This window comes from Ailuropoda melanoleuca, chromosome 9 (genome assembly GCF_002007445.2).
Source record: "Ailuropoda melanoleuca isolate Jingjing chromosome 9, ASM200744v2, whole genome shotgun sequence".
Classification (NCBI taxonomy): Eukaryota; Metazoa; Chordata; class Mammalia; order Carnivora; family Ursidae; genus Ailuropoda; species Ailuropoda melanoleuca.
In genome coordinates, this window is record NC_048226.1 from 78,593,797 (window position 1) to 78,607,362 (window position 13,566).

Below are 13,566 nucleotides of genomic sequence, written 5' to 3' on the forward strand. Positions count from 1 at the left end.
CCAATTGACTCTCCTCCACATTGGTAAGGGTTTCCAGAGGCCAAACAACCTATAATGCTAAGAAGAGCAGGTACTGGAGACATAGGAACAATCATGCACTCCTCTCTCCTTACTAGCTAGCTGCAGCTGTTGTGGAGGTGCTGGGCAGCTGGGGCAGGAAATGATGTCCCAGGACGGTAACTGTGATTCTCGTAACTCCGAGGTTGTCATTAAGATAACTCGACTCTGCGGTAAAATATCTCAGGGGCAGAAAGCAAAAGCACACAGCTCTCTCCAGTTCCTTTTTCAGTCTCTCTTGGCAGAAGCCTTTTCAGAATTCTTAGAAACATCTGCTGATGGCTTCTGATGACTACTATCAGCAGGGAGTCTCCGCAAGGATATTCCAAGTTCTGAAATGTGTGAGAGCATGTGTTAGCTGCACAGCAGGAACCTAGGCTCAAGCACTGGTGGTGGAGGCATGATGCATCAGCACACTCAGAATACAGTGGTGTGGTGGGGTGGGGTGTGGTGTGGTGGGGTGCGGTGGGGTGCGGTGCGGTGGTGTGGTGGGGTGTGGTGGGGTGTGTTGATGTTGATGGTGAGGGTGGTAATACTAGTTGGAGCAGTAGCAACAGTAATATTATTATTAACATTTTATAAACATATCCTTTATTCCAGACTCGGTTCTAGGTATACTGCATGTATTACCTCATAAAATCATTGCAAGAGCCCTATGAAAAAGGCAGTATTATTTTAATTTCACTACTGAGAAAACATAAGCCCAGATAAGTTTTTGGTGCTGATCTGTGATTCATTATACCATTATACAGAATGTATATCTGTATATACATAGGCATCTTTGATATTTGTATATTAGAAGAGGAGGAAATGTTGGCACTAAGGATAGAAAATACAGAAAGGAAGTAAAATAAACCTTTATTTTTTATTCTAAACTGTGCAATAAGTGATGCTTGATCTTCAAGAGAAAGTAAAATACCGAAAGTCAGTAATTGCTAATGGGAATATTCACTTCTAGGGTAAAAACAAAACAAAACAAAACAACAAAACAAAACAAAACAAAACAACAAAACTGTGTGTTGCTTCAGTCTTCAAGATGTTAAAATGAAGCTACACCTAACTTTAGTAAAACTGGAGTCTAGAATATCGGTCATGTAATTATGGAATTAACTAAAATGCATGTGACAAAGAAATGAGTTATTCAAATGTTATTTTAAGAATAAGAGAAATATAATGCTTCCTAGAATAAAGAGCCTATCCAAAGAAGAAAGACTTTTTAAAAAATATTTTATTTATTTATTCGACAGAGATAGAGACAGCCAGTGAGAGAGGGAACACAAGCAGGGGGAGTGGGAAAGGAAGAAGCAGGCTCATAGCGGAAGAGCCTGATGTGGGGCTTGATCCCATAATGCCGGGATCACGCCCTGAGCCTAAGGCAGATGCTTAACCGCTGTGCCACCCAGGCGCCCCCAAAGAAGAGAGATTTTAAGCTCTGTTTCCTTACACTTCTTCAGGCATAAAAATATACTTCAGAAAAATAATGATTTTTACAAGAAAAACAGATTTTAAAGAGTTACAACTTCTACAATCAAAAAGAGATATGATCTTAAAAACTATACTATATTAAGACTTGTTTAAAAGTTATAAAAGAATCATTCATAAGCTATGAATAAACAGCTTCAGCATTTTTAAAGCCAGTACAGTGTTTTGCATACAGTAAATTATAAATAACTATTTAAAAATTGTTTCACTTAAGTAAGAAAATTTTTTTATAATTCATTATATTATTGCATTTAGGTGATTTTGATAATATAAAATTGCAAACAATATTTGCTGACACAGATAGATATTTACACAAGCTGACAACAAATATTTGTTAAATATTTGTTCCAGACAGGTTTCTAAGCTCACTCATAACCATCCCTCCCTTTCTCATTATTATGGAAGAACACTGCTCATTCCAGAACTCGCACTTGAGATGAATGATGATTAAAGGGCTGGTAATTAACAGACGTAAGATGTATGTGGTTTAGTTTGAAGATATTTTAACGTCTCTTTCCAACAAAATATTCTTCTTATTTTCTGTTTTACTGCCCTCCTTCTGCCTGTGTTTTTCACCATTAAAGACCATGATGTTTAGATGAGGAGTTTCGGAAGCAGGAAAGGAATTCCCTGATTGAATAAAATACTATGTCTCAAAGTTACCTCAACTGGATACCCACTACACTTTTCTACACTAATAACTGAAGATGTACATCAATGTTTCTATTCCCTATTTCCTATAATCCTAATATGATCCACTGCTAGGGATAGAGAGTGAAAGGTGTGAAATAGGAATGGCATGGAATTTTAGAACTGAATGATATTTAAATCTGTCTATAGATAAAGGGATCCCTCTGGGAAGAATAAAGTGACAGAGTGGGGCACAAATCAAAAATTGCAAAATTTGTCTTTCTCACTTTTCCTCTATCTTGACTACTAATTAGAGTAGCTCTTTTCTGCTGGATGAAGACACCGTCCTTTAAAAGCCCTCTCCTCTCCAATTTCTTTGCCCTTCCTCATTCCCACCTGTGGTAGGCAGAATAATGGCATCCCAATGGCATCCATGCCTTAATCCAGGAAATTTATGAATCAAATTCTTTACATGTTAAAACGGGACTTGCAGATATGATTAAGGTTAAGGACTCTGAGATTGAACATTTATCCTAGATTACCCAGGTGGGCCCAATCTAATCACACAAGTTCTTAAAAACAGAGGAAGAAGACAGAAGAGTGTGCCAGACAAATGTGATATCAGAAGGACTAAAATGCTTTTGCTGAATTTGAAGATGGAGGAAGGCAGCTGAGAATGGCTCTTAGCTCAGAATCAGTGAAGCAACAGGGCACCTTGACTCTACAACCACAAGGAATTGAATTCTTCCAACAGCACAAACAGGAAACATTCTACCCTAGGTCTTCCAGAAAGAAACAGAGCTTGCTGACACCTTTATTTTATTGTAGTGAGACCTGTACTGAACTTCTGATCCACAGAACTATAAGGTAACAACTGCGGGTTTTCTAAGCCACAAGGTTTATAGTAATTTGTTACAGCAGCAGAACCATCACCATTGTATCATCCAACCATCATAACTCTTAAAATTATTCCTTAGTGTGGCCACTCACTCACCCTTCAAATTTAGAGAAGTCGCTTAAGTTCTCTAAACTTGCTTTTGCACATATAAATTAGACATAATAATAGCAATTACTTCATACAGTCAGTGGGAAGATTAAGAGAGATAATACAGAAAAAGAGCTTAGAATAGTGCCTAACATATTAATTTTGTAACAGAGATTGTCATACCTTTCTCAAACATCCTATTACCCTTTTTCCATGGTAGTAGCATTTCTAGCTGGTACCAAGTTTCCCTAAAGACTATACTTTTCATCTTTCTTGCAGCTGAGTATGATCATGTTGTTAGGTTATGGTAAAAGTGTGTGTGTGTGTGTGTGTGTGTGTGTGTGTGTGTGTGTGTGTTGTAGCAGATTCTAAGAACCTTTCTTAAGAAATAGCTTGCATCTGTCCTTGTCTTTTGCCCTCCTTCTTTATCACTTCCCCCATCCTGCTTCCTGGAATGTTTGAGACACCATGCTGGAGCCTGAGACACAATTCTGCAACTTGAGGGTAAGGGCTGCATCCTGGGAATGGTAGAGTAGTAATTAGCCTAGTTGTTGAGGAATTCCTGGAGCAGAGTAACCATGACTTAACAGACCACATACACATCTTGTTTAATTCTCTCATTGGAGGTTTTCTGTCACTGACAGCCAAACCTAATCCTAATTAAGTCTGTATATCCTGGTACTTCTACTTAAGGATTTCTTTGTCCAGCCTCCTATTTTCTTCTCTTATGCCAACACCCAAAAGACCTTACTTGGCTTCATCAAGTATACAAATTGTCACTATTTATGTGAATCACTTAATATTTATGCTTAATTATCATGTAGCAGCTCTGATTATGCATATCATTCAAAAGCAATTATAATACTGAGGTTAAAGTGTTAGCAGTAGGAAGAGGAGTAAAAAAATAAATGAAATAAAACTACTTTGTATTTTGCATACTTTGCCTCCAGCAGCTCTGATTATGCATATCATTCAAAAGCAATTATAATACTGAGGTTAAAGTGTTAGCAGTAGGAAGAGGAGTAAAAAAATAAATGAAATAAAACTACTTTGTATTTTGCATACTTTGCCTCCATTTTTCAGAAGAATCAGAGAAGCTCCAAGGAAGAGCTACCAAATGTAAATAAACCAGTGAGATTTTTGCCTAGAAATATTTAATCAGTTCTTTTAATAAACATCCATTTGAGAAACTTTCATATGGCAGCTACAACACTAGAAGTTAAGGATCCAAAGATTCGAACATGATTTTTGTTATTAAGTGTGAAACTAAGGAAAACAGATGAGTAAACAGATAATTACAATATAATATGACAACTGGTGACCAGTATGCAGAGTAGGATCCTAAGTCAATCTAGGTGGGAGGACGGGAAAGGGTTCCATGAAAAGTGAAACATGAGTTGAGGGCTAAAGAACAGCCAGGAATAAGCCCAGTCAAGTGTTGAGGGAGGTACAAACAGGTAGGGAAGTACAGAGAGCAGCATGTCCCCCCAACTAGAGGGCTCTGGTAACACTGGTGGAGAGTGTTGGGGCACCGGCCTTGAGAGATAAGACAATTTCAGGTTGTTGGTGGATTCATCCATGAAGTTGCACAGATCTGTTTAAATACTTTACCAAGAAAGGAGATATAATTTCATTTTAGAATACCATTTTACACTAGATTTATTGATAGGCTTGGGATAGTAAGAAAATGAGACAAAAATGCGCTAGTTGTGAAGTTGGTTGATAATCCACAGAAGAAATGATGAAAACTTAGGTGAGAGAAAGGTAAGCAACTTTGAGGTATATGAGTGAGCTATAATGAATCCACTGGACATTGTATTTAGATGTATGAAGGAAGAAAAGAAGAACACAGAATTTAAAAAATGTTTAAATTCAGAACATGGAGGAAATTGAATTTTAAGGAGATGGCAGAAAAGATAAGTACCGGGAAAAGACTGAGAAGGGGAAAATTCGGGAAATGAGATAATAGAGAAGCCAGGGGAAGAGAAAGTTTCAAGAAGCAGGAAGTAATCAATAATGTCAATCATTTATGGCTATTTTTTTTCTTTTTCACTTTACTAATTTGATATTGTTTATCCAAGTTTTTATTATAAAATATAACATATTATTAGAATTTAACAGAATTTTTTGTTAGTAGAAAAGGGGGAAAATAACTATGGTCCAAGATTATCGAGGGATAATCTTCTTAACATTTTAGAATATTTCTTTTTATTTCTTACTTGATATTTATTTTTAGATGACAATTCGTTGTGCCTGTACTAATTCATTTTAAATAAAATATTTCACATAAATAAACCATTTCACAAGAATACATATTTTATTGGCAAGGTCAGTGCCTTTGATAGTTCCCCTACTTCCAAGGCTGGGATACCCTACAAATGGGTAAACACGGCCACCACTTCTCCTGGCTTGAGGAATCTTCTAGTTGTTTTCCTTGGTTTCCAGCCTATTGTTTTATACCAAGATTTGTACTTTACTCCTAGGCTCTTTCTGAATCAATACTTGGTAGGACTACAAACCTGGCTTTGATTTGTCCTGAACTACTGCCTCAGGATGGCTCCCACTGGCTCCTACTCAACTGTAACAGATACTGTCCCTGCTCCACCCAGATACTTGTAAATGTTTCTTGTCCTTTCCATTAGCTATTTGCTATATTCCATATTCATTTGCCTCTAAATGCCTAGAGATTCAAGTCTTTTGGAGGCTTTCTTCAGTCTATGGGAGCTGTTATGCCCACATATGAGCCCTGAAGGACCTGGCTAATCCTTAGCGTATGATTATGGGGTGTAGAAGAAAGATAGCCCAGCTCCCTTGTAGCGAATTGGAGCAAACTCTGAGGTAAATTTACACAGGCATGGGATCAGGCTCCAGTTTGGATTCTGCCTGAAATTTCACCCTTGTTTAACTTCTTTCCTGTCCTGCTTCCCCCGCTCCCTTAATAGTTTCCTCGGTGCACTTTTTAAAATATATCACTTATATATAAATCCTTGTCTTGAGTTTGCTTTTTTGCAGAAAAGACAGCTGCAGTCTACAGAAAAGTGACACAATTCATGTCTGGCTGAGGTCTCAGACCTGGCATCAAAGCTTGGCATGGGTCCCAAAACTCTGACTATTTGGCACAAAGAACCAGTGCCTGTAAGTGGGCAGGCTAAATGAAGTGGCAAAAGGCTAGCTGCAATGATGGAACAGTGACAATATGGAAAGGCTTCTGATGACAGTGTTATGGACGGCAGTTAAGGGTATAATTCTGATGCCTGAAGAGTTTATGGGGAGGAGCCTTGAATGGGTTTTTTATGGGTCTAAACAAAAACCATGAATGGTTGTAGTGAATATATAAATAAAATATTTCATAATTTAATTATTTTACTGCATTATAAAATAGACCCTTATACTTTTTATTTTATTTTTTTAAATAAACAGTAGAATGGAATGACCTGGCTGGAAAGGGATAACATTCCCTAATAGAAAAGGTTGTCCTTCTTGACCTGCATTTAATTCTGGGGCAGGTGTCTATGAAAGGTAAGGGGATAAATTACCATCTATCATGTCTCTTCAACAGAAACCAAATGCATGACATATGTAATAATATAAAGTGCTATAGTGAAATTTTATCAGAACTATATGAAAATCCCAGTAAGTATGCTTTATGATAGTGCTTGAAAAAATAATATACTATAAGGTATAAATACTTAATATATCATAAGTAGAGCTAACATTTATTTATAAAGCAGTATAACTGCCACCAAAATATTTGCTACTCGTTGTGTACTAGTTTTATGCTCGATCAAGATGCCTAATAATTCCTCACATATTCCATATGCGTTACTTTTTCTTATCTATTTGTTCTTTTATTTATATGACAAATGTTAACTGGGCATCCACTATGAGGTAGGTATTATTCTTATGCTTAAACATCATTAATTATTCAATATATCTCAAATTATGGTCTACTTGATGTTGTCATCCACTTAAAACTGTCTTTGGAATAAGGAATAGCATAAATAGTATACATATATGATACGTTAAATTTATATGACAATGTGCTATGTACAGAGTGCTGTTGTTTATTGACTTATGTGATCCTCCAACATTCCTATGACATGACAGGGCAAGGATCATTATCCCTGCTTTGAAGAAGAGGAAACTGAGACTCGGGATGCAAAATGAATCGCACAAAAATTCAGGGCTTCTGACTCTAGGATCAAAATTCTGTCCATGTATCACTTTATGCAGAATAATAAGGAAGTTATTTATAAATAGGTCAGGAACATTTAGAATGAATTCTTAAATATATATACATTTAAAATCACGCCAGTCTCTTAACCTTTCATTGTTATAGCTAGGTTATAGTAAACAGTATTCTTTGAATCATGAGGTAAATCTGAGCCAAATTTAGGAACAAGTTAAATATGCACAGTCCTGGGGGAGCCTGGGTGGCTTACTCAGTTAAACGTCTGACTCTTGGTTTTGGCTCAAGTTGTGATCTCACGGTGGAGGGATCGAGCCCTGCATCTGGCTCTCAGCTCAGTGTGGAGCCAGCTTCAGATTCTCTCTCCCTCTCTGTCCTGCTCACTCTCTCTCTCTCACAAGTAAATAAATAAAATGTTTTAAAAATATTCATAGTCCTGGAATACAAAAAAAATGTGCTTTTGACTAGTGTTGCTCAACATTTTTTTAAGCCATAGTCAATTCACATTCTTCTGGTGACAGATTTTACTTCATCTGACACTTCAGACTTCTGGTAAACTAGCGAGAGCTATAATCTAAACTGAAGTCAACCCCATGTGCCTGTGTTCATTCTCTCTGAATTGTATCTTCTATGCTCGGTTAATTTAATCTTTTATTACTGATCTCCCAATGGATTTTATTTTCTCAGTTGTAAGGTTTGCTGACATCTGGAGACATCAGTATTATTCTTACAAACAGTCATCCAAAGTGGATAAAAGTGTATCCCTTTAAAATCAGAACAAGAACTGGTCAAAAAGCCATAAGGAATTCTATTCCACAACATTTTTATCTCAGTTCTGCACATTATACTGAAGAACTATTCAGTTAAAAAAAAACAACTATTTTGACATTACTATTAATTTGTGTTTACATTAGAAGACCCACTTCTCAAAAGGCTATTAAAAATCCAAGAAATTAGAGCAAAGGTATACAACATTACCATACGTTTTCAAGAACTAGATCCCTCTTAGCCAATATTGATGAAGATAGAGGAACTAAGCATATAATCAATTTGCAGGATATGGTAAAATATGTTAGCAAACAGGAGTACTAAATATTTCAATATATTCTTTATACTAGGTGAAGAGACAATAAAAATGATGACTGTATCATTAGCCCCCTGCCTCAGGTTTCCCTAGTGACAAATAACAGAAAGCTATTTTGGCTGACTTAAGTAAAAAAATTAGAAAAATAACTAAATAAAGATATGGGGTAGTTCACAGAAGTAAGGAAAAACTAAAATCTCAGGTTGCCAATGGGAGAATCCCTTCTTCCTTTCCCTTGAAGTCCCTACAAAAACTTCACTTGAGGCAATTCCTTTGCAATGGGATATTTATTCTCTTTAAGACCAACCACTAACCATCATCATCACTCATATTTCCTAAAGCAGAGGATCAAAGTCTCTGTGGTAATGTTCAATATTTTCCCTGTTATGATATGGTAGTTGCCAGCTATCGAGTACTAGAAATGTGGCTCATCTCAATTGAGATGTCCTTTAAGTGTTAAATACATTCTGGATTTCAAAGATTTAAAATGAAAAAAAAAATGATAGTAAATTATTTCATTAATAATTTGATTCTGATTACATGGAATTATAACATTGTGGTTAAATAAAATATAACATTAAAATTAATTTCATCTTTAAAAAATGTAGCTACCAGAAAACTTAAAATTCTATATGTGGCTCAAAGATTTCTATTGGACAATGCTGGTCTAGACAGCCTTCAATCAATTTTGTAGACATAGGTCAAGGCATTTTGATAACTATTTTCTCCTACAGTTTTAAATCGACATCTTTTTTTTTCATTCTAAGTGTGAGTAGCTGCAAAGGATGTAAGTTCTATACTGTAACTTTATAAATACTTTAAATATAGTTTCCTTAAAATCTTGTAACATTAGTCCATTTTATTTCTAGAAAACATCCACTGTAAATGCAAAAACTATAAAGTCAATCAGACAAATTCTGTGTTCAAAAATTCAGACTTTGTGCTTCAATTCAAATTACTCTATAATTCTGTGTACTGTAAATTCTAGTTCTAGGATAGACAGAGATACAGATAGATTCAAAGATAGGTGGGTGGACAGATGATAGATACATACATAAATATATGCATATGTACATTAAGAGATAAAAGAGGTGGGACTTTCTCTAAGTTTGTTGTTTAGATGAAATAAGGTAATATCTCCTTCAAATATTTCCCAGTGAATCTATTTTTTGCTTTGTTCTCAAAGACTGTCCCCTCAGGAACTATGTGTGCGTAGAATTTTCTAGTCGGATCTCTGGAATTTTATTTACACTCAAATAATGTAAAATGTTAACATTTCAGCTAGGAAGGTAATATATGACTTTCTTTTGAAACTATGAGAGACAATCACAAAAAGGAAAGTGATAAAAGAGAACAAACAAACAGAGGTAGGTCTTCAAGCAGAACAGTGTTAGAAAGGGGAATACCTGAAAATGGTGCCCAGTTCCTGTCCCTCCTCCCCATGTACACCCTGGGAATTGTTTGTGTACCCCAGAACACCCATATATCAGATTGAAGACAAATGCACTAGACCACTTAAATCAAGGAAGAGCATCCTCATAAAAATTAAGGAAAAATTCAAGGCAGAAAAATATTTACTTCACATATGGAGCTAAAGTTAAATGCATACCTTATGCAAGGAGACCAATTAATTCAATGACCAGACTAGTTTAAATATTTGTTCTGATATTTTAACTTGTTATTGTAAAGAAGCCCTCAATTACGTTCATCACTGAAATTCTAAAATTAAAGGAAATATTCCCTTACAGAAGCTTGTGGAAGGGGTATAAAGTGACCTTGAAAACATATATTACTTTAAGACTATAATGCTCAGTCTTTATATTTTATTTCTAGTAAGCTTAATGGCAATGTTTGCAAACTGAGCAGTAAAAATAACTATAATCCAATGTTTAGTCACATAAATTAATGAACCACATAATCAAAGATGGAAGACAATAGTATAAAGGGACTTTTTTTTGCATCAATACATAAGTTAAATCTAACAAGTAACTAAAGACAAGCATATTTCTTAATGTGATGGCATCATTTGCCAATAATAGATGTAATTTAAAATGATTCTACTTTGAATCAGACATTTCATATTTCTTTATCTACTCAGTAAAACAACTTTATGATATGATATTATTATCTCTAATAGATGAATAAGAAAAGCTAGTTCAGAGGATTCAAAGATCATGCTTGTCTACAAGTGTGTTACTAGTAAACGGGATAGCCCAGATTTGAAACCAGTTCCATTCAGTTTCATCAAGCTTCAAATCTCAGAATTTTTTCCACTAGTCATATGTGTTTTGGACATTTAGAACACCAAGATTGCTTTTAAAATTATCAGACATAGGGTGCCTACTTGGCTCAGTCGGTTAAGTGTCTGCTTTCAGGGGCACTTGGGTGGCTCAGTCATTTAAGCGTCTGCCTTCAGCTCAGGTCAAGATACCAAGGTCCTGGGATTGAGTTCCACATCAGGCTCCCTGCTCAGCAGGGAACCTTCTTCTTCTCTCTCTGCCACTCGTGCTCATTCTCTCATTCTCTCTCAAAAATAAATAAATAAAATCTTTAAAAAATAAAATAAAATTATCAAACATAAAGAAAAACTTGAACAATGATATTTGAAGAAAACGGTAGATCCTGAGGTTAAGCGTCTTGGTTAATTGAGGTTTATACCAACTATGAAAGCTGTGTGTCTATGGTTTATTCCAGCAACTGCCTTCCAAAACAAGTTCTTTTTTTTTTTTAAGGTTTTATTTATTTGACAGTGATAGAGACAGCCAGTGAGAGAGGGAACACAAGCAGCGGGAGTGAGAGGAAGAAGCAGGCTTCCAGTGGAGGAGCCCGATGCTGGACTCAATCCCAGGACTCTGGGATCACGCCCTGAGCTGAAGGCAGACGCTTAACGAATGAGCCACCCAGGCGACCCGGAAGGCAGATGCTTAACCAACTGAGTCACCTGGGCACCCCCCAAAAACAGTTCTGATCTAGGAATCTGTAAAAGCAAAACAGGATTTTTCAAACTATGTTCTAACCTGTTAGTACATCACGAAATCCATTTATAGAGGCATGATCAATTTTTTAAAAACAAATAGATCACAAAAGATTAGAATAGGGGTGACTGGGTGGCACAGCGGTTAAGCATCTGCCTTCGGCTCAGGGCGTGATCCCGGCGTTATGGGATCGAGCCCCACATCAGGCTCCTCTGCTATGAGCCTGCTTCTTCCTCTCCCACTCCCCCTGCTTGTGTTCCCTCTCTCGCTGGCTGTCTCTATCTCTGTCGAATAAATAAATAAAATCTTTAAAAAAAAAAGATTAGAATAAAAACCAGAGAAGTAAATTCACATATTAAGGGAAAATGTTATTTTGTGCCACTATGTGTGTGTATGTGAGTGAATTGGGCCACAATGTAAAATATAATTTTAACTGTGGGTCATGGTTAAAAATGCTTGAAAACCAATTTCTATAAGGATATCTTAAAATAAAGCTAAACCAACAGATCAAAAATTAATGTCCTCAGTCAGCTACTTGATAAAAATAGCAAATAAGTGAAAGTAATTATGTCCTCCTTAGAAAATAAATTGGATTTTTTTTTAGGAGAAAAAGAAGAGATAAAAGTTTGGCAGATTGGGTGAGATAAACAGGGATAAATGTGATGACCTCTGTGAAACTTCAGGTTTCTCAGTAAGTTAGAATGAATTAAACTTAGCAAAGCAGACATCTTATAGAACAGAAGATAATTACCACATTTTGATGACAATTATAGGTAATTATCATGACACTAAAAGATTTCTATCTCAATGTAAGACTAATACAATGTGTTTGTTCCACACTTTATAATGAATTTACTTCACGCTTATCTTGGTATAAGATACTTGTACCTTCCTGTGAGATGTATCCTTGTAAATAACACATATCTTATGAAATACACAGTTCTGACCTTTGCTGGCTACATGATCTTAGACAAGTTATTCAGCCTCTGTGTTATACAGACAGTAAAAGTACCTACTTCACAGGGGAGTCTTAGGAGGATTAAATAATTCATAAAAAAGTGCTGTCAATAGTACCTGGCATGTTGCTAAGTGTTCAATAAATGTAACTTGATTTTTCAAGTACTTCATGATTTTTAAAAAATTTTCTCAACAAGCCACAATTTGCACAGAGAAGATATCTGACAAATAAATATTTGGTGAATTGAATGAATGACACAGGTTAGGTGAGTAAAATTATTTCCTTAACGTAGTTGAAAGTTTAGATATAGTGATTTTCCCCAAGTTTACACAGATGATTTGGGACAGTGTAAGCTTCTGATCTAGTTCTTCTGACTCATAAATCAGGGCTTTTCTTTGAGGTAAGTGTCACTGACCCCTGAATTCATTTTTAAATCTTTTTTTTTAAAGATTTTATTTATTTATGTGACAGAGAGACAGCCAGCGAGAGAGGGAACACAGCTGGGGAGTGGGAGGAGAAGAAGCGGGCTCCCAGCAGAGGAGCCTGATGTGGGACTCGATCCAGGAACGCCAGGATCACGCCCTGAGCCGAAGACAAACGCCTAACGACTGCGCTACCCAGGTGCCCCCTGAATTGATTTTTAAAACCGTACTGGTGTCCTAAAAACATTCTGGCAAGTAGTACATACCTTATCTAATAACAATGAGTTAATGTGTTTTAAGTCCTTACTATATTAAGCACTGTGTATTTATTACCTCGTTTACTCCTCACAGCACACTATGAAATGCATGCTCTTATTATCCACATTTTTACAAATAAAGAAACAGAATTACCAGGAGGTTAAATAACTTGATCAAAGGTATAATTTCTAAATCAGTATTTGAACTACAATCTAAACCAGTTTAATGGGCTCCACTAAGAAACTTCCCTTAATCTAAACCGGAAAAGGTATCATAGGATCTGAGAGGAATTTTGATTCTGCCTATTTAGGCCCTCTCTGTTTTCTTACACGGAGAAAGAAGGAGAGAGAGAAGACAGGAAAACTCGTTAAGTTTTCAGCTGTTCCTACACACATCCAGCATAATAATTTTATTTGAAGTATTGTGGCATATGCATGTTGAGATGTAGTCCTCATTTTTAGTCAAATAGAAAGACAACCTAACCATCTGAAGTATCCATAATATGAATCCTCTATTAGTGCAGACC

The 13,566-nt window shown here is 36.0% G+C and overlaps 1 protein-coding gene across 1 annotated transcript in view; it reads right to left on the reverse strand.

The window, feature by feature from the left end:
* CSMD3 (CUB and Sushi multiple domains 3) overlaps positions 1–13,566 on the reverse strand; it is a 1,149,842-nt gene that overhangs the window by 539,968 nt on the left and 596,308 nt on the right.